The following is a 27449-nucleotide window of genomic DNA, read 5'->3' on the forward strand; positions in this document are numbered from 1 at the left end:
GTAAAGGGAGGGGCCAAAAGTTTTGGACCTTAAAAGACGGGAACCAAAAATTTCTAGGTGTTTAAAAGGGGGGGAGGGGGCAAAAAGGTTTCCGCTTTAAACCCCAAAATTTCTGCGCGCTTGGCGAGAATTGAGACTCTCTATATCACTTTGAACTCATGGGCAAGTTCTAGTTTTAAGTGGTTTTGTTTGCAAAAATGTTGGCACTTTATGCACACATTTCTATTAATTGATATAACATTGAAGATGATCAGCATTATCATGGAAATGGCAACATGCAACGTCATGCACTAGGAATGTATCCTATGCTGATTGCAGACGTCAGTTTCAGACATTGTTGTTACTACAATGTAGTCCCTAATACTAAATCACAATCTGGGTAGGTATAGGAAATACAGGCATTTTTATCATAGAATTTTATTCCCTACAAAGTAGGCTGCAAACATGAATATGCACCAATCTGGTCAAAAACTAAATCAAGAAAATAAATTTCTTTGCACGTAAACTGCGCACTTCAGTAAATACTATTTCTCATTGCGGAATTAGTTTGTTCACATGGGCCCATGGGTAGATTTACCACAGGGCAGAGTGGATGCAGGCTTGGTGCCACGGTGTTAGGGGGCCAACACCGATGTGTACGTATGTGTGATTTAACCAAATTGATCTCATATTTGACCATTTAACTTTTTGCACAAATTTGTTTCAATTTTATCAATATTTGACCATTGAAGCTTCAATATGTATGGCCAAAATTTTTGCGTTGTTCGCACGCATTTGTACTATCATAATAGCCACGGATCCATGTTATGCTACTGTGCCTATGAACATCTAAATCCTTAATTTCATTTATCCTTGTCAAATCGGATAAACACCCTGATTTGGGACAATTCTAAATTTAGTATCAATGAAAATCTCCATGTGCTTATACATACGCAATTATCCCACCAGAAATTTTCAAAAAATTTCCTTCCTCTCATATGCGGGATGATATGTGACCCAGCAGATACCGCAACACTGGAAACAACACTAATATGTTATACGATAATGGGGGTCCGAAAGTTTTGTCTGTCAAAAGAGGGGAGGGGGTCAAAAAAGTTTAGCGGTCCATCGAGAGTGGTCAAAAAGGTTATCGAGCAAAAAAATTTAGGAAAATGATTCAAAATAGGTCATTGTCAATAGGCAGCTAATAGGACTGTAAGTTTTACCCATTCGTTATTTTAAGGTGTCTCATAGCGACCTTCTTTATGTTAACCCCTGTAGAAATGTAAATTTGACCTACACCATCTACCAAATGTACAGAGGCCATATGGTCAGTACATGTTATCTATGTCATTCCTTGTGTGGATGTGTCTTTCATTCATTTGTCTATTATGCTCTATGTGTGTGTCTATTACTGACACACTTTTCTATACCGTACAATCAACAACAACGAAAATAATTATCAATCGTGAAAGAGTCGTAACTTTTCCCAATAATCTCGTTTAATAGAGTGATATCATGATATCAATGTGGATAGAACAACCAAAGCCAGCAGGTTTATATAATAATATATACTCCTTTTTATATCTCGCCTTAACTTTTGTCAATTATGAACTGATTTACCAAGACTTTCCAATATGATCAAGTGTTGTTTTGTATACATTTAGCATGTTTAGAACTTAGATATAATGTCACAATTGATATGAGGCCCACTCGCTTGCCGATGAGTCAAGTTTTGAGTTAGTAAAAACAGTGGAAACACTTCTGCTTTAAAACCTGTGAAAGTTTCAGAAACCATGTGTTTATAGAATAATTGAAGTGAGAGTTAAATGTTCATTTTAGCAAAGAGTATATCTCAGAACAATATTTATGGGGCCGCTTATTAAAAATAATATGTTTCTCACGAGAGGAGGCTGATGTGTTTACTAATGCAGCAGACGAGACAGCTTTCTAGCTTTCTGCAAAATATGAATAATGTTTTTTTAAATAACATTAATACGACAAAACAATTACCCAAACTAATACATTGTAAATGGCAAAATAAAAGATTCACCTAGCATTGCCTAGTCGGTTAAGTCGTACTTGTAAATACAACATAAATAAAGTAATGGTTGAAATGTTCATTGCTGATGTTCAAATATCAAATTACAAGTTCTTAGTGTCCATTCCAAGTTTGTGTTATAACGTTAATATTCTGACAAATACGTCGCAATAGTTGAAAGCTGTAAGTAAGAAGGTCTCAGAAGATGTGTGGCGATTCCATTTGGATTGCGTTAGTCATGGTAGAGAAAATTCGACAGCTAGGTTATAAGAGCGAAGGTCTCAGAAGAACGTGCAGACGATGAGTGGCGATTCCATTTGGATTGCGTAGTCATGGTAGAGGGAATTCGACAGGTTATAGAGCAAAATTCTCGTTTGCAAATGTTCGTAGTCATGTGGCCATCCGTTTATATTAGAAGTCTTGGTTATCACCCATAATCTGAAAAAATGTGAAAGTTGAAAAGGTAAATGTAGTACTAGACATTATAATCATGATAATAGGCATTATATAAGATCATGGAAATAGTAGTTGAGAAGGAATCACAACGAAATCGATCGCCTGTGACTAATCATGCTAATCTCTCTTATCTATTCTTCATTACAAAGGAAGAGGACTCAACAAATTCCCTTTTGAGGACATTCATATTGCCGCCATCAGCGTGATTTGGTAGCATAATCTTTGCGAACAAACAAATTTTGAACCGGTTGTTGTGACCTTGGTTGATAAAGCGCACTTTTAACGTTCATTTAGAATGGATTCTATAAACATTTGCAACAATTTCTGCATTTTCAGATGCAGCGAAGTCAAAACAATACAAATATTGGACAAATTAATGAAAAGACTGAAGGCACTTTTAATCGTATTTGAAAAATAAGTTGTTCCGGTTGTTTCCGAAAAATAAGAACAGACATAAAGGAATTGAAAAATAAAATAAAAGTTGTACAGAGAACAAAATGAAATAAAATGTTACTGCTTTAAATAAAGCTTCACAGAAGAAACTGTGTTGTGCTTGTTGAAAACGTTTCGCCTTGACAAAAAAAGAAAAGTATGTCGACATATTTATATTAAACAACACATATACGTTACATCTTTGCACGTCTGTTAATACATTTGGCTGAAATAATCAAAATTTTTAATACGTGGCATCAGGGCTGTCAACTCTCACGCATTGGCCGTGAGTCTCACGCATTGGGTCACTTTCTCACGGTCTCACGCCAAGGTAGTATAATCTCACGCCTAGCTAGTAAATCTCACGCAAAATGAGTAAAATCTCACGCATCGTCATGAATAATTTGTTGCTCCTAACCCTCCCCCTTCCCCGCTTTTCACATTCCCGAGCACCGTGGCTCAAAAAATCATGGTACAAAGTGAACATTGGAGTCGGCAAATCTCGGTACGCCTCTGTCTCACGCCAAGCAATTCCAAAAAGTTGACAGCCCTGCGTGGCATCATTTTTTGTAACCGGTACCAACTAAACAAAAACACCAAAAAAGGACTAATGGTTACCTTTTTTGATTAGGGATTTTACAGGGCTAATTATACCTACATGTATTTTAGCTATCTAATCAAGAAGTATCCAAGTAGATGTGATTGAGTGCATACTCATACTAACATTTAAATAGGAATCTATTCTTTGTACAAATCCCTTATTATTGCTTTAAGGGGGGTATTACACCCTTGGCCAATTTTGTGCCTATTTTTGCATTTTTCTCAAAAGTTATAGCGCATTGGTGACACATAAGATATGTATATTATAGGGGCAAGGACTACAACTACTGCACTGAAAATTCATTTTTGACTGTAACTCCACAACTGTTGTCTGTGCTGAAATAATTTCCAGTGCAGTAGTTGTAGTCCTTGCCCCTATAATATACATATCTTACTTGTCACCAATGCGCTATAATTTTTGAGATAAATGCAAAAATAGGCATTAAAATTGAGCAGGTGTACTACCCTTAATGTACCCTAAAATCATTTTCGTAGCATATTTGTGCACAAGCTAAATGTTCGATGACGTCCTATAAACGAAAGTCCATTCGTTAAGAAGCTGAACCCGAGTCCCTGAAATGTAAGTGTGAAATGATGAAACTTCTAACTCGAAATGTCAAATTTGATCGATTTTTTTTATAAACGAAATCGAACCTTTTGACACCCTCCCCATAACGAAAGGACGTTATCAAACTTATGGCTTGTTCCCTTAGATACTATATTTTTCTGGAAAATCCCACTTCCAGATTTGTTTTTCCAAAAAAACACCATGCCTCAGGTTAATGCGTTTTATTCGGGGAGGGGTGAGGTGTGAGGGATGAGTTTTAATCGAGGCAGGGTGGGGTGTGAGGGGATACGCCACGGGTTTAAATAGTATTATTTTAATAACACAATAACGCAAATACGCATCCGAGGTTATTGAAGAAGGCTAAAACCCATGAGCTTTAATATTAATATGACCTCATGAATATTCTCAACTCATCAATTCCGAGCACGAAAATGCAGGTTGTTGATGTCTTATCATTAGAGAATGAATTTGGAGAAAACCTTCTGATAATTACAAACACTCGCTGAGCAGCAAGACCTTCCCTCTAAGCTTTTAATCCGATAAGCTGATTATCTATTTGTTTTCATGAATTGGAAGACATTCTTTGATGTATTACTGAGCTCAATCATCTGAAATTACTGGAGCGTGAGCCACCCAGGCTGGTGGCTCAGCATAGTATTTGATTAACAGAAGGTTTTCTCCAAATTCATTTCCTAATAATAAAATGACCAGAATGACGTTGTATGAAACTATGAATGATATTGATGGACTAAAATGTAAAGGGCGGTTATAATTGAGGTTAATGGCTATGTGTCAGTTAATTTAGACGTCACTATCCGCTTGCCTTGCACATGAACATCAACACATGTTTTTACATAAAAATCGGTTGAATTGTTCAGAATTAGGCCTATACTACTTTTTTATAATTAGTCTTTTAATATTGGAACTGCATACAGCAATATCTACATACTTCTTCAGTGTTACGCTTTGTGTTCTAATGGAAATATAAAATTGACAAAGCTAACGTTTACTGGAATAATTGAGCTTTTATTATAATAATCCGGGATAATAATATAGACCTATCACAATAATATTTAATTGAAACATGTTTAGAAGTATAATATTAGCGTATAGCTCATAACATAGGTCTCATTCCCATTGCATTGGTCATCGCCTAGAGATGTAATCCATGTTTATTCAAATTAAGCGCCTAGGTAATAAGTGTTACCAACAAACCACTTCAGCAAACAAAAGGGAGAAATTTGTTGCAGTCGCTTTTACATACCCTTCTTTTGCTCACCCATTGATACACTTCCCCTAGTTTAAACAACAAGACGCTGTTGGTACAGAAACCAATCTGACGTCCGCTTTGAAGTGAATTTGAGCAAGAAATCGAATCGATATTTTTGAAGTTGCCGTTAAAGTTCCAGTAACTTCATTTCGCAAAGTCTCTATTACCTTCTAACTATGCTTACCTAATCAAGGTCCTATTCTATGCAACCTTGTTGTTTGCAGTCCACGCCTTGACGACGTACTCTAACTTCTGCCACATCAGCTTGCAACTCTTTCAGTTCGGCAAGTGGATCACGACGTACTCGAGCATCATCTTGCACCTCTTTTAGGTCTTGTAAAGGCGCCGCATGATCTAGGTTCACACAGTGTGCAGTAAATGCTACTGCAGCAATTACAAGGAAGAGTAATAGAGCCTTTGCCATTGTCATCGCAGGTATTATGTGCAACCGGAATATTGTACTGAACTGGTTATATATTATGAGCAACCTGAATATACTAAACGGCTTATGTATTATGAGCAACCGAAATATGCTGAAAGCCTTATATAGGGTAAATTGCGATAAAGAAAAAATCGTGCATGACCTGTTGAGCATGCGTGTTATGGCTGCTATATGATCACCAGGTATTTATCATTGACTATATTATATAAATATATATTAAGAAGTAAAAGTATTGTGTTGTGAAATGTATTAATATCTGTGTCTATATTTTTATATAAATATATATATATATGAACAGTCTGTTTTTGAAAGGGATTAAAGCTCCATTTGTTATATAGTTCTGATAAAATCAACATTATTTTTGAAATAAGGATTCTGCCTTCTTAATTATGTTTTTTCTGCCCTAAACATGCTAAAGTGACATGTAATAATTATGTTGACGCTGGTTTTCATTTTTTTTTATTGCCCCTGTATTGTCTTTGTTTTTGTTTCCGGACATAAGTAGATTTAATTTTTACTTCTGGGAAAAAACGCAGTTTTTACCAATTTTTAGAAAACCACTCTTCCAGAAAGTCACGACCTCTTCAAGAGTGTCCGAAGACTAGCTGGTGAAAGAGCACAACTGCAAGCAGAACAGTAAAATGGCTCTGTCAAAACCATTGAGGTCAAAACTGCTCCAGGCGGAGTTTCCCTGGGCCTCAAGGAAGAACAGATGATTAATTGTGTTTTCAACTGATTGAGTGTCCCAGGTTAAAGAAGAAATAAAACAAACAAACAAACAAACAAACAAACAAAAGTAATGAAGTCAACAGCGTAGCCAGACTTTCAGTGCACGGGAACAAAGTCATGTCAGATTTTCAGCCCGTTTTTAGTCATTAGTCTTAAAGGGCATGTCTATATAGCAAAAACAACATCATATCATTGGCAAGCTAATATTATGAGGACAATGAAAATGACTCCTTTTTTGAGAAAATAAGACGTTTAAAATTGATATTCCGCAAAAACCAACTTAAGCGGTGAGTTCCTTCGAACGAGACAGATTTGGCCTAGAAAAACGGTGACGTCATAAAATGAGATGTGCCCGCTGTGAGAAAATGGACTATACACGCTCTCAATGGCAGAACGTATACTGTTGTTGTTCACGGAAAAAAATTCCAAATTAAGTATCATTACAAATTTCATGGTTTTTAAACATATGGAAAAAATCAACCGCTTCGTTTTTTTATATATTTGACAATTGTGATATTACAATTTTTCATATGTATATCAATATCATGAGAAATATTAGGCCTAAAAAATAAATACATAATTTGAGTTTAGAATTTCATCTGAGACTAGCATATAAACCGTGTTAAGTCCACAAACTCATGTACTCGGGGAGCTAGGACCACTTTCTGTGCACCCCACAGGACCAAACCAAACCAATTTTTTAGGTTCCTGAGATGACCCTAAAACATAATCAGCATGTTCCCAAAACGAACAATTTGACACCTCTTTTGGCAAAATCGGAGCACTCTGTTGGTTTCGACCCCTATAGGGGCAAAGACGTGGCCTTTGACCTTTTTTGTTATAACTCAAATGGTTATCCAGGTTTAACGTTTCCTGTTGGGGATTGGGGGAAAATTTCGGAAGCAAAGACGAACAAAATTTTCCGGTTGCACCATTTCGACCTATATAGTATTATCGGGGTATCATATATACCCGTTTTTTTACCCGGGGGGCACTTCAATTTGAAATGGATATAGGTGTAGGGCTGGCGCGTTCGCACTAAGGGGCATTCGGTGAGAGCAACATGTAAAAAATATGGGGTCATTGGGTGAGAGCATGATTTTTGGCATTCGGTGAGAGCAAAATGTAAAAAATATGGGGTCATTGGATGAGAACATGACCTTTTTTTTTTTGAATGGAATCTTTGGGTGAGAACCAAAACAGCGCCACAAAAAAAAACGAATTTCTAGTTCTAAATGGCTTCAAATTTCTTTATTTTTTCAAAATAAGTAACAAAATCAGTGATAAATGAAAGTTGCTGTTCAAATTGAACTTGTAAGGGTCTTTGGGTGACAGATGAAATGGAAAAATAGGGGTCTTCGGGTGACAGAGCGCGGAGAGAGCATGTGTTCGTAAAAAAAAATATGGGGTCTTTGGGTGACAGCGATGCTGAAAAAGGGGTCTTAACAGCCCTACATACGCGTCACCTCCAAAGTTGGAGTGCCCCCCGGGTTTTTTTTTTAGAGAGACTGTACATTATCAGTTAAGTCTTAAAGCTAATTAGCTTACAAAAGGGGCTTTATTTGGACAATGTGCGAGCGTGGAGTGCAAACATTTGATATTTGTGGCCCAAGATTGGGCTGAATTTTGGCCGAAAACGAACTCCTTGCCCCTCTTCTTTTCGTTTGACTTCCTGATCTGATTTTATTTTTATTTTTTTTGTCATGGTGCACGATTCTCTTTCATTTTCTGTCAGCCCCCCCCCCCCCTACTTCAAGAACGGTGACAAACAGACCATTAACCCTAGTTTTCATCTCTAACCACGCGGGTGTCGACTGCAGACGACAAGTTTTTAAAAAAAATCTTTTTTAATTTCAGAATTGTAAATTTTCATGACCATATTTGGCACCAGCATGAAAAATGCATTAAAATGGGTGCAAACAAGCCCAGTATTGGTTCAGTGGTTCTTAAGATAGCTCTTGATATTCTTAAGATAGCTCTTGATATTTTGAGACTTCTTCTGTTGAAGCCTATTAGCACCCAGAGCATTAAGGGGTAAAGGGCAAACTAAATGTACTGGAAACTGAGAGAGACAGCGACGAAGAATCCCAAATCACAATGACCTCTTTATATCATGACTTCAAGGGATAGACCCTTTACGCACCTTTTTCGTGCTTTTCTATTTACCTACAAGCATGTGTCCGGGGCATGTGCCAATATTGCGTATCGCTAGAGGTAAATATATTTCTTTGTTATGGAGTAGGATGTATGGTTCGGTGCCCGAGCGGTCTAAGGCGTTGTGATTTCTTAGTTGCTGTGCTGATCGTCGCTTGTTCGAAATCTTACTATGCCATATTTTTCTTATACTGCTTTATTTATTTATTCATTTATGTATTTATGTATTTATGTATTTATGTATTTGTTTATTTATTAATTTATTTATTTATGTATTTATGTATTTATTTATGTATTTATTTATTTATTTATTTAATTATTTTATTTATTTATTTATTTATTTATTTATTTATTTATTTATTTATTTATTTATTTATTTATTTATTTATTTATTTATTTATTTATTTATTTATTTCCATATTTATTTACTTAATGACGTATTGGGGCTCGAGAGAACTGACATATTTATTTATTTATTTTTTATTTGTTTATTTATTTATTTATTTATTCTTTTTTTTTCGATTGATTGAGTATTTGAACGACGTGATGATTGAGCGATTGATGATTGAATGAGCAGATTGATCGATTGCTACTTTAATAGGTCATCATACATTAGTATTGATTTATCCTTATCTTAATATCACAGGTTGTAGAGCAGATAGGAAGTTGGTTTAGTGGTATTTTCCGGGCTTCAGAACCAGGAGATACCGGGTTCGATTCCCACCTATTCCTAATTTTTTTAAAGACCAGGAAAATTACTGCAGTAAGTTTATTTGGCGCGCGATCCCAGTTATTCATTTTCTGATGGCTGTGCCTCTTATAGACACCCTCCCTCTGGAATCCAAACCACGGTTCGCTCTTCTCACATCTCTTAAGGAATGTATAATGTAGGTTTAGTCCTGAACTGTATTCAGGACACGATAAATGACTAACTTGGACAGGAACCACGTGGATTCAGAAACTCCAAAAGCACCACTGATATTTATTTATTTATTTTAATCATATTTATCCAGGGTAGCCCAATTCAGCCAAATAGCTGGTCTAACATGGGGCCCTGCTACACATATATACAATAATTTAAAAGCAACAATTTTCAACATACAATTTATATAGTATATACAACTCTTAGACAAATTTAAAAAACAAAAATACATACAATTTTCAAAGTAAATAAAAACACATCATTTACAAGTATATGCACAAAATTTTAGGACTTGAATCTTTGTTTGAATGACTGCATATTTGTTGAGCTTCTTAATTCATTACTCAGCTTGTTCTAAACTTCAACCCCACTGTATGAAAAAGATGATTTAAAATATTCAGTATCATAACTATTCATGCAAGGCGGAAGAGCCAATACATTTGTCGCAGCTTGTCTGGTGTTAACATTATGCTTTTCGTGTATATAAGAAAACCTGTTGATTAGGTACTGTGGAGCCATATCGTTTAGACATTTAAACATTAACAAAGATTTGAAATACATTGCACGATTTGGAAGTGATTCCCATCCTAATATAGGAAACATTATATCAGAAGACGTAAGGTAATTGGCACGTAATATGATTCTTGCACATCGCTTCTGTAACACACTTAATTTACGCATATCTTCATTGAAGCGACCAAACCACACTACACTACAATAGTCGAACTGCGGTTGAATAAGAGCTTTGTATAAAACATTAAGAGTGCGTACGTCAAGATATGTTTTAAGACGTCTTAAGAGTCCTATTTTACAAAAAAGCTTCTGTATAACAGAGTTAACATGATTGTGCCAGAGTAATTTAGAATCTATCTTTACACCAAGACATTTGGCACTATGAACTCTTTCAAGTTGACGATCATCAATGGTAACTGAAAAAGCAGAACATTTATCATTACGTAACTTAGGCTCACTACCAATGAGCATAACGTTTGTCTTTTCAGCATTAAGAAACAACTTGTTAACATTTAACCATGCCTTAATTGCAGAAAGATCTTCAGTGAGCTTTTTAGAAATAATATCAGTATCAGTACCATTTACAGACAGCGTGGTATCATCTGCGTACATGGATATTTTCCCATGTGATACTACATTTGGCATATCATTGATAAAAATGAGAAATAATAATGGGCCCAATATACTGCCTTGGGGAACACCAACTTTCATTTCAAGTGAATCAGAAACAATACCCTTAAAAGTAACTCTTTGCTTTCTACATGACAGATATGAAGCAAACCATTTAACTGTTTCTTCAGATGCTCCAATATCGTGGAGCTTTCTTAGCAAAATATCATGATTTACGGTGTCGAACGCTTTTCTAAGGTCGATAAAGGCAACACCGGTCATTTTACCATTGTTGATGCCCGCAAGCCAATCGTCAACCATATCAACAAGAGCAGTTTCGGTAGAATGACCAGGACGAAAGCCTGATTGATGAACATTCAAAATACCATTTCGATTTAAAAAGAGTAAACATGGTTATGCATAGCCCTTTCAATGATCTTACTTATTACAGGCAGGATGGAAATAGGCCTGTAATTATTGGTGTTATCAAGATCACCTCCTTTATGCAAAGGGATTACTTTGGCTTCTTTCCACAAAGTAGGAAAAATACCCTTTGACAAAGAGAGATTCATAATATAAACTATATTTTTTACAATGACTGGGCGAGCCAGTTTTAGTATCTTACAACTGACATCATCCAGACCTGTAGCCTTTTTATTGCTCATGGAGCGAATTTCTCTGTCAACAAAATCATATGAAATACATGGCATATTAAGAACAGGTTTAACTTGAAGATCTTCGCATGTAGGTAACACATTAACATCAGCAATATTATTAACATTGTTTACATCATTAATTATTTCATCACTTTCATTAAGTAAATTAGTTGCAACACTAGCAAAATGGCTGTTGAACACATTTGATATATCAATGTCAGATGTAACTACATTATCTCCAAACCCAACAGATGATGGAGTTGGGGAAACTTTGGATGGAATGACCTTTTTAAGTGTTTGCCATAGCTTACCAGAATCATTACAACTCTCATCTATTAGGCCCTTATAATAATTACATTTTGCAGATCTTATCATACTAGTAACTTGATTACGAACAAGTTTATAGGCTTTCCAATCACTTACACTATTAGAACGAGTTGCAATACGATGGAGGCTATCCCTATGATGCATACACTGCTTAATTTCCCTACCTAACCAAGGCGATGGAGTTGATTTAACACGCTTGGTCTTTTTAGGTAAATGAAAGTTAACAACATCAAATAACATTGAATTCCACATGCTTACCGCATCATCAACATTGTCAATTTGTTCAATGTCACTCCATGGTTGTTCAGAGAGATCATTAATGAAACTTTGATCATTAAAACGTTTAAAACAGCGATAATCAATGGTTTTATGTTGACCCTTAATTGGCTTGGTTTTTCTTATAGCATAAATTAGATAGTGATCACTGATTGAAGTTTGAATCACACCACTTTCACTAAAAAGCTCATCCTTTGATGTAAAAAACAAATCAATAATCGTCTTGCTGTGAGATGTCACACGAGTTGGAAGGTTTATTAATTGCTGCAACTGATACAAATCACACACAAATTTTAAATCTCTAACTTGCTTACAGTTGACGTGAGGAGAAAAATCACAGTTAAAGTCGCCAAGTAAAATTAACTCTTTATCTTCATTTGCAGCTTTTGACAACATTGTACACAATATATTTGAAAAATCATTATCATTTCCATCAGGATTATATGCAGCACATACAAGAAGTGTGTTAGTATGAGGTGGTGAAATTTCGACCCAAATACATTCAAGAGAATCATCACATAGATCATCCCTTCTCTTAAAATCGAACATACTATTAACTAAAATTGCCACACCACCGCCACCCCTATTACGATCTTTCCTGAGTATATTAAAACCATCAAAATTAACCTCGTTATCACACACTGTGTGATCACAAAGTGTTTCATTCACACAAATGATGTCAAACGCATCACCACACATATATTTAAACTCATCAATTTTACCAACAAGGCTTCTTATGTTAAGATGGGCAAATTTAATACCTTTGGTCTTAAAATTAGGTACTTTGCCATTTTGAAGTTGCACATAATCAGAACTCTCATCTGCAGCGGTAATGTCATTTATATTACAACTATCATTCATATTGTCATTAACATAAGTATCATTATTTGATGAAACAACATTTGATAAAACAACATAATTATTACTTTCATCTTCATTTACATGAGTACACAATGGTACGTCATTGGGTAAAACAACATTATTATCATCAACATTATTATCATCAACAAGATTATCATCAACATGATTATCAACAACAATATTATCCACGACATTATTATCATCAACATGACTATCAGCAACATATTTATCAATAACATTAATATCAAGAACACTATTATCACCAACACTATTATCAGAAGCATGAATATCAACAACATTATTATGATCAACAACATGATTATCTAAAACATTATTATCAACAACACTATATTCTTCAACAACATGGTTATCAGTGCATTCGTTGTTCGCCAAGAATAGAGAAGGCCAATGAAATTTCAATACACTGAAACTTTCTAAAAAGTCTGTTATAAAATAACATAAAATAAAAAAGTTATAAAATCTGGAGTGAGGCATTTTGGAGATGCTTAAGATCAATAATTGGATTTGCTGGCAAGCTAGTAGATCGCATTGAGGATATGTATGGGCAAACTGTTACGTAAAAATAGATGAACACTCACTGAATGATTTGAAATATCGGTTTGGGTGAGACAGGGTTGCCTTCCATATCCATACCTCTTCAAACACTCCTTGGAATATGTATTGGGTGGATTACACAAACTTAGGATCTGGAATCCAAATGGGAGAGATGAAAATCATCAATATTTGACACAACCCTAACAGAAATCTGTTTGAAGAGTTACCACATTCCATTATATAGTTACGAATAATTAAAATAATTTCTTGAGTACTATAACAAAAATATAACTTGGTATAGCTGTTTTTTCTCTCTCTCTCTGTGTCAGGTGGCGCTGTGTAGCGCTGCTGTGGTCTTCACAAGAGTACGCCATCTCACTCGATCTGATGCCAAGTGCGTTGCACCTTGCATTCCCTGGTTAGAAACCAGCTTCACGTCATTAGTCCAAGATGTTGGTGGACGTCCTCTTCCTCGTTTGCCTTCCATAGCCCCTTGCAAAATCTGTTTTTCTACACCTCCATGTTTCCTGACAATATGGCCAAAGTACTTCAGCTTTCTCTCCATTATGCCGCTTCTGATGGTTAGACTAGTACCAATCTTGTCGAGGATCCAGGAATTTGTTCTCCTGTCTTTCCATGTCACTCGTAGAAGCCTCCTGTAACACCACATCTCAAAAGCATCTACTCTTTTCCTATCATTCTTGGTCATAGCCCAAGACTCGCATCCATAAGTGGCAATGGAAAACACAGTTGCACGAAGTAGGCGTACCTTGAGGTCAATGGATAGGCCTCTGCTTTTCCATATGCTTGACATGCCCTGCACAGTTGTCCTTGCAATAGCCAGTCTTCTCTTAATTTCAGTTGTGCTGTCACCACTGTTGTTAATCATTGAACCCAGATATTCAAATTGCTTCACCTCCTCAATCTGCTGTCCATCTATCACAAACTCATCACTTTTCCGCTCTCTGTCTACAACCATTATTTTTGTCTTCTTTGTGTTCAGGAGAAGGTGTTTTTCTTCGCTGGCCTCTTTGATGCGCTTCAAAAGATCAATCAGCTCTACTCTGCTGCTACAAATAAGAGTGGTATCATCGGCGTACCTCAGGTTAGTAATTCTTGTACCGCCAAACTTCACTCCACCTTCAAACCCCTCCAAAGCTGTTCTCATTATGTCTTCAGAGTAGATGTTAAATAGGTTTGGTGATAGCACACAGCCCTGTCGTAAGCCTCTTCCAATCTTGAACCAATCTGTGTCTCCACTACTTGTTCTGACTGCCGATTCTTGGTCTTCATATAAGCAGCTGATCAGATCCACAAGATGACTTGGGAAACCCATCTTTTTCATAGTTTCCCACATCTGAGGGTGGCTAACACAGTCAAAAGCTTTACTGTAATCTATGAAGCACATGTAAAGAGGAAGTCTATGCTCTCTGCATTTCTCAATCACATTCCTGATATTGACAATTTGGTCCCTAGTACCCCTTCCTTCACGAAATCCTGCCTGCTCATCAGCTATTTCTTGCTCCATTTTGTACTTCATTCTCTTGATGATGATCTTCAGAAGCACTTTACTTGCATGACAAATCAGGCTGATGGTCCGGTGATTGGCACACTCTTTCAAATTTCCCTTCTTTGGCAGTGGAATAAATACTGCCCTGCACCAGTCTCTCGGCCATTTCTTCTTTTTCCAGATAATACCACATAGACGCCACATTAGGTCTATCCCTTCTTTCCCAGTTGCCTTCCACAACTCAGAAGCTACATTATCAATGCCAGGTGACTTAGCATTTTTCATTTGTTCCATGGCAAGCTCAACTTCAGATCTCAATGGTGGAGGTTCTTCCTCACTCGTTTCACACTGTACATACGCCTTGTCATCTTGTGCCTCAAACAGCTGGGAACTATACTGAACCCATCGCCTTTTGATGTCTACACTTTCGGTAAGAGTGTTACCTCTCTCATCATTTATAACATCCATCCTGGGGTCCACTTCTTGGTAAGTTCTTTGGCAATACCAAAAGCTATTTTTGAGTCACCCTTACATCTTTCCATTTCCACACATTTCCTTTCGATGTAGTTTCTTTTGTCCTCCTTAACACTTTTGGAGACCTCTTTGTTTAAGCGTGCCCATTCTTCCTTTCCTCCATCTGCCTTTGCTCTCTTCCTGTCATCAGCTAGGTTTAAGGTCTGCTGAGAGATCCACGGCTGTTTCCGTTTCATCTTTCTAGGGATGTACTTCTTTGCTGTGCTCTGGACTGCTTCTTTCATGTCTTCCCACAATTCATTTGGGGTCTGCTCCTCTTCATTAACTTTCAGTAACTCGTCAAACCTGTTCTTCACATCTACTGAATATTGAGTGGGAATGTTGTCAACATCATACCTGGTAGGTGGTGCATTGCCTCTCTTAGCTCTCAGTTTTAGTTTTACTTTGGCTACAAGTAGCTGATGGTCACTACCACAGTCAGCGCCTGGTCGTGTCCTGACATTTTGGAGTGATGTTCTCCACCTCTTCCTGACCATGATGTAATCGATCTGGTTTCTTGTTCTATCTCCTGGGCTCATCCAAGTCCACAGTCTCCGTGGATGATGCTGAAATAACGTGTTCCCAATGACTAGGTTATTAGCTTCACAAAATTCCTCCAGTCTGTCTCCACGTTCATTTCTGATCCCAAGTCCATATTGGCCTATACACCCAGTTTTCTCCTTCATTTTGCCAATCTTAGCATTCCAATCCCCCAGTACGATGAGTAAAGTCTCTTCTAGGTATACTATCCATAACTCCTGTACCATCTCATAGAAGTCTGTCATCTCGCTCTCTGATGCATCTGATGTTGGTGCATACACTTGTATGATAGATACATTTAAAGGATGTCCTTGCAGTCTTACAGTCATCACTCTTTCATTTATTGGATTATATCCCAAAACACACTTGGCTGTGGTTCTTTCTATTATGAAACCCACACCTCCTCGTTTCCTTCCAGTATCTTTTCCAGAATAGATGAACATACTTCCATCATCTGTAGTGAACCTCCCTTGACCAAGCCACCACAACTCTGTTACTCCTAGGATCTTAATATTGTTTGCAACCATCTCCTTCTCCACAACTTCAATCTTTCCTCCTGACATACTGCGTACATTCCATGTAGCAATATTTATTGGCTTCCTTAAAGGGGTGCTGTTCCTTTCCTTCCTGGGACCGTCAAGAACAGGACTTCCTGTAGCAGGCTTTAATCCTGATCTGTCATCACCAACAGGTGTACTCTGAGCAGCATCTCTCTCTTCCCCAGTAGCCATTGACGTATCTTCCGGCCTGCGGGTCGCACCTTCCGATACCATCGTTTTCTTTTGACTTTGTACTCTCATGCTTACATTCAAGGCCAAATAGTACGGTGGGTGGCCAGGTCCTTCCGTACCAACAGTAGAGGGTCATTCCTGAGTTCTTACAGTACTAGCCTCCTCTTGACACAAACCATCTCCCTGGATGCCAGATATGAGCTTTGTGTAATTGTGTTTTGTCGTTGACCATACGGTTGATTCCTCCGGCGCAACACATACATCAATGCTGTTGACCACTGACGACTATTTAAACCATAGCTAGTATTCGCTATTTACCCATAGCTGGGTTACAGAAGGTTCACCCTACAAAAGTGTCCCTTCCTACTGCCTACTCATACCACACTGGCGAGGTAACATGGTAGAGGCTGGATGAGCTCCGAGTTGGAAGAGAGGAGTTCTTGAAGTCAGCTCTTGCTGTTATACTGACAGGGGTCTCAGCGCCCCTGAGAATCCACATCCTACACAAAACACTATGATTGGGACAGCAAGAAAGAAAGATGAAGAGAAGAAGTAAAAGTCACAACACAAGCTGGCACCCACACTAGCTTTTACCCGACAAAAGGAAATGGATGATGTTGTCCGTCTGTGGACAACCTTTTAGTCCACAGTCCGGATTTAATTTGACAGTATCGCCCATTTCCTGATGCCCGTGTGGGGTTACGCCGTCACCTTCACACTGGGGATCTGTGTCCTGTACCGCCAGTGTGATATGGGTTATGTGCCCATCAGTACTGGAATTCAGCGCCTTTACCCTAGTATGTGGAATAAGAACTCCCATCCTCTACGAAACTTAGGACGAAAGCTCCAATCCAAAAACAACACCAGACAAAAAAAAACACGAATAATCTATGCCTGTATACGTTCAAAGCCTTTATCATTGCAAATACAGGTAGCTACCTAACTGTATTGCACTACACTGTGTTAATAGGTCGTATTTTGCTTTTTAAAGCTTGTGACCTTTGACCTCTGGGGTTCCAGCTGTCATATGATACATCACGGGCCATGGAACCAAAATCAAAATGCGTACACATTCCCTTTTAAGGGAATTTTATTGTGATCAGTTTGACGTACCTGCCAAACCTTTATCATTGCAAACACAGGTAACTACCAACATTTTGAGGAGCATAGACTCAAAATAACGCTTGCTCATTGCCATTTTTGTATTCAGGTCCAAATTAGTAAAGATGCCAAAGTTATCAACTTTTACTAACAATTGCCTTAAAAACCTGAATTATTGACATTTTGTCTAGTCTGTTAATTGCATTTGCTGTGTAAATGCTTGAGGGCGCTCATCCTTAAATAATGCAATAAACATGTTCCATGTAAAAAAAATGTTAAAAAGAATATATCTGATTACTCCTTAAGCCCAAAACGGAGTATCCCTTTAAGCGGCTAAGGAGGTACTACACCCATTGATTTTTTTTTGCATTTTTTTGCATTTTGTGAAGAAATTACAAAAAAAATTGGACAAAGTGGTATGCAAAATGAAGCGGCAAATCTTCTAGTTTTATTGGTGGCATCGGTATCAACGTAGCTTACATGCTTTTAAAAGTAGAAGCCAAAAGGTGGTACATCACTGATGATTTAAATTCACTTCATTTTGGAAAGCTTACTATCAACGGATTTCATTAAAATGTTGGATATGTGTTGCTAATACAATAGGGAAATAAAGTTGATATGTAAAATGGGAATAAGTGGTTCCTGATTTCTTTTATGACTTCATGAACTTGGTGCTCCACAACTATCAAAAAAGGAACTGGTTAAAATGCTTCTATTTTCAATGTTGAGCTATATTTTGTATTTTTAACTTGCGACATTATTTCACAGAAACTTAATTAAGCCATAGGTAACAGGTTACCACAACCATACTACAGAAATGTTGAAAAAATTGTATTTCTTGTCACCTATACCACCATATTGGGTAGTTTTCCGTAAGCTTAACTTTTGTGATTTTGGTAACTATTTTATATTTATTTGTGAAAACCATCTCAACTAGGAATTGTACTCACCATTTACATCCCAAGGTATATTAGTATATCCACCTTGCACTTCTCGATATATATCCAGTTAAAGACAAAATATCAAAATTATGCTTCATTATGATATCACAGACTCTCACATGTGTATTCAAAATTGATGCTTAAATTTGACCTGAACCAATTGGCCTATAACCTGACATACGGTGCCTTTTCTTCTCCTAACAACACATTATAGAATTAAATTGACTAATGACTATGTATCCATTATGTAAGTGTTTATTTAACTTATTCAGTGTTATATTTTGCATGCACCACTAGATTTTCTATAGAGAGTATAACAAAGGATTTAATGTATTCTATTCATGTACCCTACTTGAACATGTTGAGTTACTAGAATACAGTAAACAAAAAATATATAGGGCGAAAATAACTTACTAAAATGGTTAAAAAGCACTTTGTATGTAGATATATTTTGTAAGTTCAGGACATGAGGTGACGAACATATTAATGAACTTCATAAATTTGCAACTATCAATGTACCAACTCAGGGCCCTGAGGCTACTTTATTTGAAGAGAAACTGCAAGCTTTGTATTTTTACATTTGGGCCCCTGGGCCCGTGACCTTCAGAGGCGGATTTAAGGAAAAGGGCCCTGTCAGCAAAATATCCTGGGGGCCCAATGGTAAAGAGTTGAAATCAGGAACGTACCTGAATTTTTGTCGGGAGGAGAGTAAGAACAAAATTTGATAGTGATCATTAGTTCGGCCCAATGTTAAGAGATACGTGCGCGTAGTGCGCAAACATTCATTCCATTTCATACTATTTGAAGTAAAAGTTGATGTAGGCAATTTTGCAATTTCACACTATTCTATACCCAATTCTAGGGTTTGTCAGATTTGTGTGTGTTTAAAAGGTACTAAAGAACACGGAATATTATCTTTTCTGTTTTTGCTTGATAGTCAAGAAGTAAGCAAATTCCCAGATTCATAATCTGATCTCAAGGAATACGAAGCTAATACTTTGGTACGCGTGAATTTTGACATGGGGGGGGGGGGGGGTTGGAAACAAATCTTAAATCCAGGACTTTATGACAAATGCGCGCGAAGCGCGCGAAAAATGTTGCCATTTTGAAACTAAACTGTTAAAATATGGTGCAAAAGGGGGGATTTATCCCCATCACCACACCCCCGGATCTACGCCTATGCACCTTAGGGCCGGATTTGCCTGTTGGGGGGCCCTGGGCCCGGCCAAATATGGAGGGCCCCAAACTCACTGTAAGGAAGGCATATATGCACTCAAGTGGCTTAGTTTAATTTGATTTAAGATATATAAGATTGCGGCAGAAGCATAACAATTTAGAGAGAGTCGGGCATATTTTGTTTTCGATTGTACTATGACATTTGCGGGTGAAGCACGGAAAAAAGTGAAGGTGAATTTTGCTATAATATAGGGCCAGTCCGCGCTTCGCGTGTGCAAAATTGTTAAATTATACCCTATTTTGGCCCAAAACATGGTGTTTTAGGTCTAAAAAGGAAGGTGCACTGGGCAATTGGGAAGGAGGCACATTTTAGGAGCCCTGGGTCTGGGCCCATTTGGGCTCTGTACCCAATAATATTTGACATTATGAAGCTCATATACTCATGTAAAGGTACACTGCCCAAGTGCTGAACCATGAACTGTTATTGCTTTAAATTACTTTTTAGGCCCCGGGGACCTATAATATTTAACCTTTGGAACCCATGAATAGTTATTGCGAAACGACAGGCCCTTTGTATTGACATTTGGGCCCCCGGGAACTCTTGATCTTGGGTATCCGGGCAAAAATTGGCACAATTCATATCTAAGGGGAAAGACCTTCAAGCTTAAGTTCATCACGGTCCACATACGGGGTCCTTTGTAGTTTTAGAGCCAGCTTTGATGACACGCTTATATCTAACATTGGGGGCCCTGGGCCCATACTGGATGACCTACTTGTATTTTGAGAATGTGTAATGCACCAATTCGTAGTCCTGATTCTATAGAAATTGTATTCCCAAATATTAAATTTGGGCAGCTGGGGCCCTTGACTTTTGATCTCTTGCTGTGGCCATAATGGGAAAAATTGAATGAAACTTTTCAAGAATCATAAATGCAGGCATAAATAGAATGTCCTCTTGCATGCATGGGCATATATAACATTTTCAGTACTATTCTACCCTCCGGACCTTTGAACCTTGCAGAAAACAATTAAAGCAAAAAAAAAAAAAAAAAAAAAAAAAAAAGAAATATCATGAAATTCTGAGAAAATTGGGAAGAAAAGGTACTTGATTCGATACTCGCATTGTTTAGGTATAAAACAATTGATATTTGTACTGCAATTGTGTAAATCAACCACAATTTTATGCTGTGTACCTTTGAACAATCGAAAATGACATCTTAGTTCAATATTTAGTTTTAAAAAAATCTTTTAAAAAAATCTTTAAAAAAAGCCCATTCCGCATTCGTTTATGAAACTGCCATGGGCTTTGAGACATAACAATTTTTTAGCCTAAGCAGAGTATGTATGCCCTGTTACACAGGCATAGATAATAAGGAGAAGACTAAATACAACTAGAGCGGTTCTCGGGCTTCGCGGTTCTCTGCTTTGGTGGTTTGTTTTGGTACTGAATGGTACATGTGTTTGGGTGATCATTGATGGTGTTTGTGATTGATTGGTTTAGGTTGGGTGATGTATGTTTTGTTTCTGTTCAGAACCTTGTGGGGATTTGGCGAGTCGATGGGTGGGGGTAATTAGTTAAATGTTTGTAAGAAGGGAAAGTGAGAGGTTAGAGAGTTAAAATGAGGTAGACGGTAGAGGTTTGTAAAGGTTGAAGGGAAAACATAGGAGCATGGACACTTGGCCTGGTGAAATAGTTGTTGAATAGAAGTAATGTATAATGTTTGTTGATGAATGAGACCGATTTGACCGAATTAATTACACGTCTGTCTGCAGTGGATACTTTGAAGGGAAGTGACGGCCCGGGTTGCCAAAAGATTTCAGCCCGAATTGCGGGTCAAATAATCGAAAAGTCGCCCAATTTTTCTCTTTACCATTGGTTTCTATGGGACATGAAATGATCGGAAGTCGCGGGAGCCAATGTTGAAAAGTCGCCCAATTTTTTTCTTAACCATTGGTTTCTATGGGACAGGAAATTGTCAAAAGTCGCGGGTCAAAAGTCGCCCAATTGGGCTACCAAATCGCGGGTTTGGCAATCCTCACTCACTGACGGGCGCATGTGACGCTTTCTTTGGCGTGGTGTAAACAAAAACATGGAATATAGCATAGGCGTGCGCAACATCATTTAAATTAATTATTATTTACCGATACAACATTGTAGGCGTTTCAATGTACAAAAACTTGTGTCATAGCGTTACGTAATCGCTATCATCATCATCAATTCGCTCAACACGATGAGTCATTCATCAAGTCAAGTACCAATTTCCTTGATGTGTTTATTATACAGGTTTGGGCAAAATCGATTTTTCTTTTATAATATCCCGTGGACGGCAATGCACAAAACGTACTACGCCATAATATAAATAAGGCTAAATAAAAATAAAATGATGTTTCCGGTAACATGCTCTGAAAAAATTGGGACGGAAAGAAGGAAAACAAAATTATTTACACATACTGAAATTTTGACCCAATTTAACACTTGAAGGCTAGCCAATAGAAAAACAGTATGACTCGGGGTCTCAATCGCAAAAGCTCTTCTCATACTACACAAGTGTGTCGTACTGTCCAATATCATTTACCTACTCTCTGTCATTCACTGTTCTTGTCTATATATAAAAGCTTTTTCTGTTCATATGGAAAACTTTGGTGCATCTGCTCACGCCACTTTCAAAAGGTCTTTTTAACACAGGAAATTCTAGTAAAATGTCGACTTTTCTACCTATCTTCAACCACTACAGGAAAACGAAAAATGTTTTTAAATATCTTCGCTCGGTATTAAAAACTTTGATATATCTACTTTCAAATAATATAAATTATAAATGCATTGAGTTTTGGGAAAAGGTGGCACTTTTTACTTAGAAAGTTGTACGTTTTTCAATTTTTAATGGGAAATGAGACATTTTTCTTTCTTTTTCAAGTTTTTTGAGCAAATTATTTGATAAATAATTTCATAACATTTCACTGGAACATGCTAACATTTTTCTTCGCATTGCAATAAACACTTGAGAGAGTTATCTGTCTGATGATATAAAATTCATGTTTATTAGTGGATAGCAAAAGGTGGCACTTTTTGATCCAAAATAATAATAAATATCACCAAAACTCATATTTTCGATGTGCACAGGGATTCCTAACAATGGAAATCAATCAACCATAACAAGTGAACAATGGGGAGCACAATTAGAGAGAATAAACGATAGAATTTTTATTTTGCCTATCCTCTACCGTGTGATAGACGACAGGCAGGTCCAATATTTTGAGTAGTGGATGCCGGCGCAGCCGGTATCCACTACGATAAAAATATTGGACCTGCCTGTCGTCTATCATAGGTAGAGGATAGGCAAAATAAAAATTCCTATCGTTTATTCTCATTCTTAGTCAGTTAAATATTATTTTAATAACTGTAAACAATTTTTTTAAAGCAAAAAATAAGTTACCGTCATAAAAACTCCCTCATTATAAAATGAACGAAACTTGTTTACAACTTTCACGTATTCTGTTGCGCGTACTGCTAGCGCGTTGCGTATTCCGCACTAGTCTACGCACACGGCGCGATACATACGCGCACCTCTACAAGCGTGTAAAGCATTATCAAGACGCATGATGACGTGGGGTCGTCTACGACCTGATAAACGGCACCCGAAATCTTGCGAGTGTCCAATCAAAAATGTGTCTACGAACTAGACCACTCCCACTGACTAAGAATGGGTTTTTCCATGCTTGCCTAATACAAGGTCTTGCAGTAAAAAAGTGTTGTTCTTCATGCTACCACTTTTATGCTCATATTGTGGCAAAACTTTTTCATATGGTGCAATTATAGAAAACTGCTACATACAATTTGGAAATTTATGCAATACAAAACACTAAACAGATAAAATAATATTTTGAAATGACCATAATTAGGGGTAGAAAAAAGTAAGGAGTCCAAACTCCAAATGGACCCTCTTATCTTAAATCCAAAAAATAGGGGTCCATAACCAAACTTTTGGGATCCAAAAATAGTCAAATATAATATTAACTTGTAAACAGTTAATGACTTGAACGTGAAATCAATAAGTGTAAATCAAACCAATATTTTAAGTTTACCTGACTTGGGGATCAAATCTCGACAGAGGTTTCTTGCCAATACAACATTTTACTAATTTGACCTCAGATGACCCCTGGTGACCCCCAAATGACCTTACCAAAATATGGCTCTAAATGGTGACTGTATCCACCAAGTTTCATGCCCATATGACAGTTTTTACTAATATGACCTCTGGTGACCCCAAAATGACCTTCAAAAAATTTGGCTCTAAATGTTGACTGTACTAACCATGTTTCATGCCCATATGACAGTTTTAACTAATTTGACTTCAGATGATCTCTGGTGACCCCAAATGACCTTCAAAAAATTTGGCTCTAAATGTAGACTGTATTAACCAAGTTTCATGCCCATATGACAGTTTTAACAAATTTGACCTCAGATGACCTCTGGTGACCCCAAATGATCTTCAAAAATTTGGCTCAAATGTAAACTGTACTTACCTTGCAAGTTTCATGTCCATATGACAGTTTTAACTAATTTGACCTCGGATGACATATGGTGACCCTGAAATGACCTTAAAAAATTTGGCTCTAAATGTTCACTGTATTAACCAAGTTTCATGCCCATATAACAGTTTTAACTAATTTGACCTCAAATGACCTCTGGTGACCTGAAATGACCTTAAAAGAATTGGCTCTAAATGTTGACTGTACTAACCAAGTTTCATGTCCATATGACAGTTTTAACTAGTTTGACCTCAGATGACCTCTGGTGACCTCAAAATTACCTTCAACAAATTTGGCTCTAAATGTTGACTGTATTAACCAAGTTTCATGCCCATATGACAGTTTAACCTAATTGACCTCAGATGACCTCTGTTGACCCCTGAAATGACCTTCAAAAAATGTGGCTCTAAATGTTGACTGTATTAACCAAGTTTCATGCCCATATGACAGTTTAACCTAATTTGACCTCAGATGACCTCTGTTGACCCTGAAATGACCTTCAAAAAATTTGGCTCTAAATGTTGACTGTATTAACCAAGTTTCATGCCCATATCACAGTTTTAACTAATTTGACCTCAGATGACCTCTGGTGACCCCAAATGACCTTCAAAAAATTTGGCTCTAAATGTTGACTGTACTAACCAATTGTCATGCCCATATGTCAGTTTTTAATAATTTGACCTCAGATGACCTCTGGTGACCCCAAAATGACCTTCCAAAATGTTGGCTCTAAATATTGACTGTACCCACCAAGTATCATGCCAATGTGATGTGACAGTTTTACTAATTTGACCTTTGGTGACCCCGAAATTACCCTCCACAAATTTGGCTCTAAATATTGAATCTACCCTATCAAGTTTCATGCCCATATGATAGTTTTTACTAATTTGACCTCAGATGACCCCTGGATGACCTTGACCCATTAACCAATACAAACTTGTTCTGTCTCGGGTCATCATGAACCCACCCACCAAAAAGTTTGGGTCAAATAATAATTGCCCTTGTAAAACAAACTGGGACATCCCCATACCCCCCATTTAACATGTGCTTAATATCTGTATCATCCAAGTATCCTCATCTTCAATGCAACGTTCACTATTTATCGCTATGGAATTATATTTACATGTTGAAAAAGGTAGGCCTAGGGTTGAGTTTCTTGACGGGATAATATGCAGGCCTGGGCGAGCGGCATGAGAAAATAAATGTTGGTTAATCCTGAAATCTGCCAGGTTAGTTATTTTAATTTTTATTATATCGGTGCTGACAAAATGCACAACTTCCTCAACGTTTATAAATTGAAATGAACAGTCTTTTATTTATACTTGATAGGGGTTTATCGTTGAGTGTCTAGGACAAGATTACACAATTTTTCGGCCTACATCATTTTTAGCATTTTAACTTTTTTATTACTTGCTCTTTTTAATACGAGCTTTATGGGAATTAGTTCGACAACAACACCGATTTAATGAGCGTTAGGCCTTTGTCTTATAGTGTTAGGCCTACTATTACCGTTTTTATCAAATTTTTTGCGGACACAGACAAAATACCCAGCAAACACAAAACGTTTTCGACATCATTCGCAAAAGGTTATAAAAGGTTGTCAGAAAACGTTTAAATGTCGGGTTATATAAAGGGTATATTAAGAGTATAAAACATTTTCATAACCTTAAAAACATTTTTGATAATCTACTGCTCAGCAAACAAAAATGTTTTACAGAAAACGTTTAAATGTCGGGTTATATAAAGGGTATAAAAACGTTTTAATAACATTCCAAAAACATTCTTGAAAACTTGATACAAAACATTCTAAACAGAATGTTATTTTGGGGTTGAAAAATATTTGCGAAAAAATGTTTGCCCAAAATATTTTCAATAACGTTTTAAAAACGTTTTCATGACCTTTATATAACCCGACATTTAAATGTTATTAAAAGGTTTTGAAAAAACATTTTAAGAACATTTCTGTGTTTGCTGGGTTCAAACATTTTAACATAATGTTATTTAAGTATTGACACAATATTTGGCAAAAATGTTTGTAAAAATAGTTTACAATAACATTTGTTGAAAACATTGAAAAATATTGTTGTATTGTGTATTCATACAAAACGTTTTAAAACGTTATCATGACCTTTATATAACCCGACATTTTAATGTTATTAAAACGTTTTAGCTAAACCAAAAGCCAAAATATAACTTATTTAAAACGTTTTTAAAACGTTTTTGTGTTTGCTGGGTAGTTCAATAGTTTTTCAATAGTTGTAGGCCTACTTAATATTACGAGTCCTGCTGCACGCTGTTTTCATAAATAAAATAGTTGTGCATAGGCCTAGGCCTATATCGCGATAAATATTATCTATCAATTCAACTGTATTTCTTTAATCATTGAATGGCAGAAAGTCGGGGAAAATAAAATAATGTGATTTCCAACAACTTCATATCAGAATTTCGACACGGACGACTCTTGAAAAATTTTATTTTTTCCAAAAGTGGCATAAATTATTTCATGTCAGAATTTCGACACGGACGACTCTTGAAAATTTTTATTTTTTCCAAAAGTGGCATAAATTATTTTTTTGCGGCACCAAAAAGAGGGCGGGCGGGTTACCGGAAACCGAATTTTATTTTTAGTAGGCCTAACAAGATGAGTCATACATCATAGTTTATTGGTATCACATTGATACAACCTGATTGGTCCCCATATTTTACTGCTAGAAAGCCGATTGGTCAAAAAGCCACTTGAACATTTGCCCACACATTGATCAGCCACTTTGACCTTTTTATCACGACTTGATCACGCGCCACGATTAGTGACAAGTAGGTCTATTACTAGTAGGGATTTTCGATTTCAATATTACATTCGCATGGACGGTCATTTTTTTTGCGGGGTCGCTAGGATTCTAGCGAGTAGATTTCTTGCAATATTTGGCTTATTTACCATCCAATTTATATCCTACAATGTACCTGTATATCATTAGCATATCAAGCGCGGCCCAACAAAAATAGTTTTTGAGGTTTCT

At 36.9% G+C, this 27449-nt stretch overlaps 1 long non-coding RNA gene across 1 annotated transcript; it reads right to left on the minus strand.

The window, feature by feature from the left end:
- Positions 1–1459: 1459 nt before the first annotated feature.
- Positions 1460–5940, minus strand: LOC140164474 (uncharacterized). The gene is made up of 2 exons (XR_011860531.1): positions 5531–5940; positions 1460–2458 (listed from the first exon to the last, which is right to left on the minus strand). It is a non-coding gene; the product is annotated as an uncharacterized lncRNA (long non-coding RNA).
- Positions 5941–27449: the final 21509 nt, after the last annotated feature.

This window comes from Amphiura filiformis, chromosome 11 (assembly GCF_039555335.1).
Source record: "Amphiura filiformis chromosome 11, Afil_fr2py, whole genome shotgun sequence".
Taxonomy (NCBI): Eukaryota; Metazoa; Echinodermata; class Ophiuroidea; order Amphilepidida; family Amphiuridae; genus Amphiura; species Amphiura filiformis.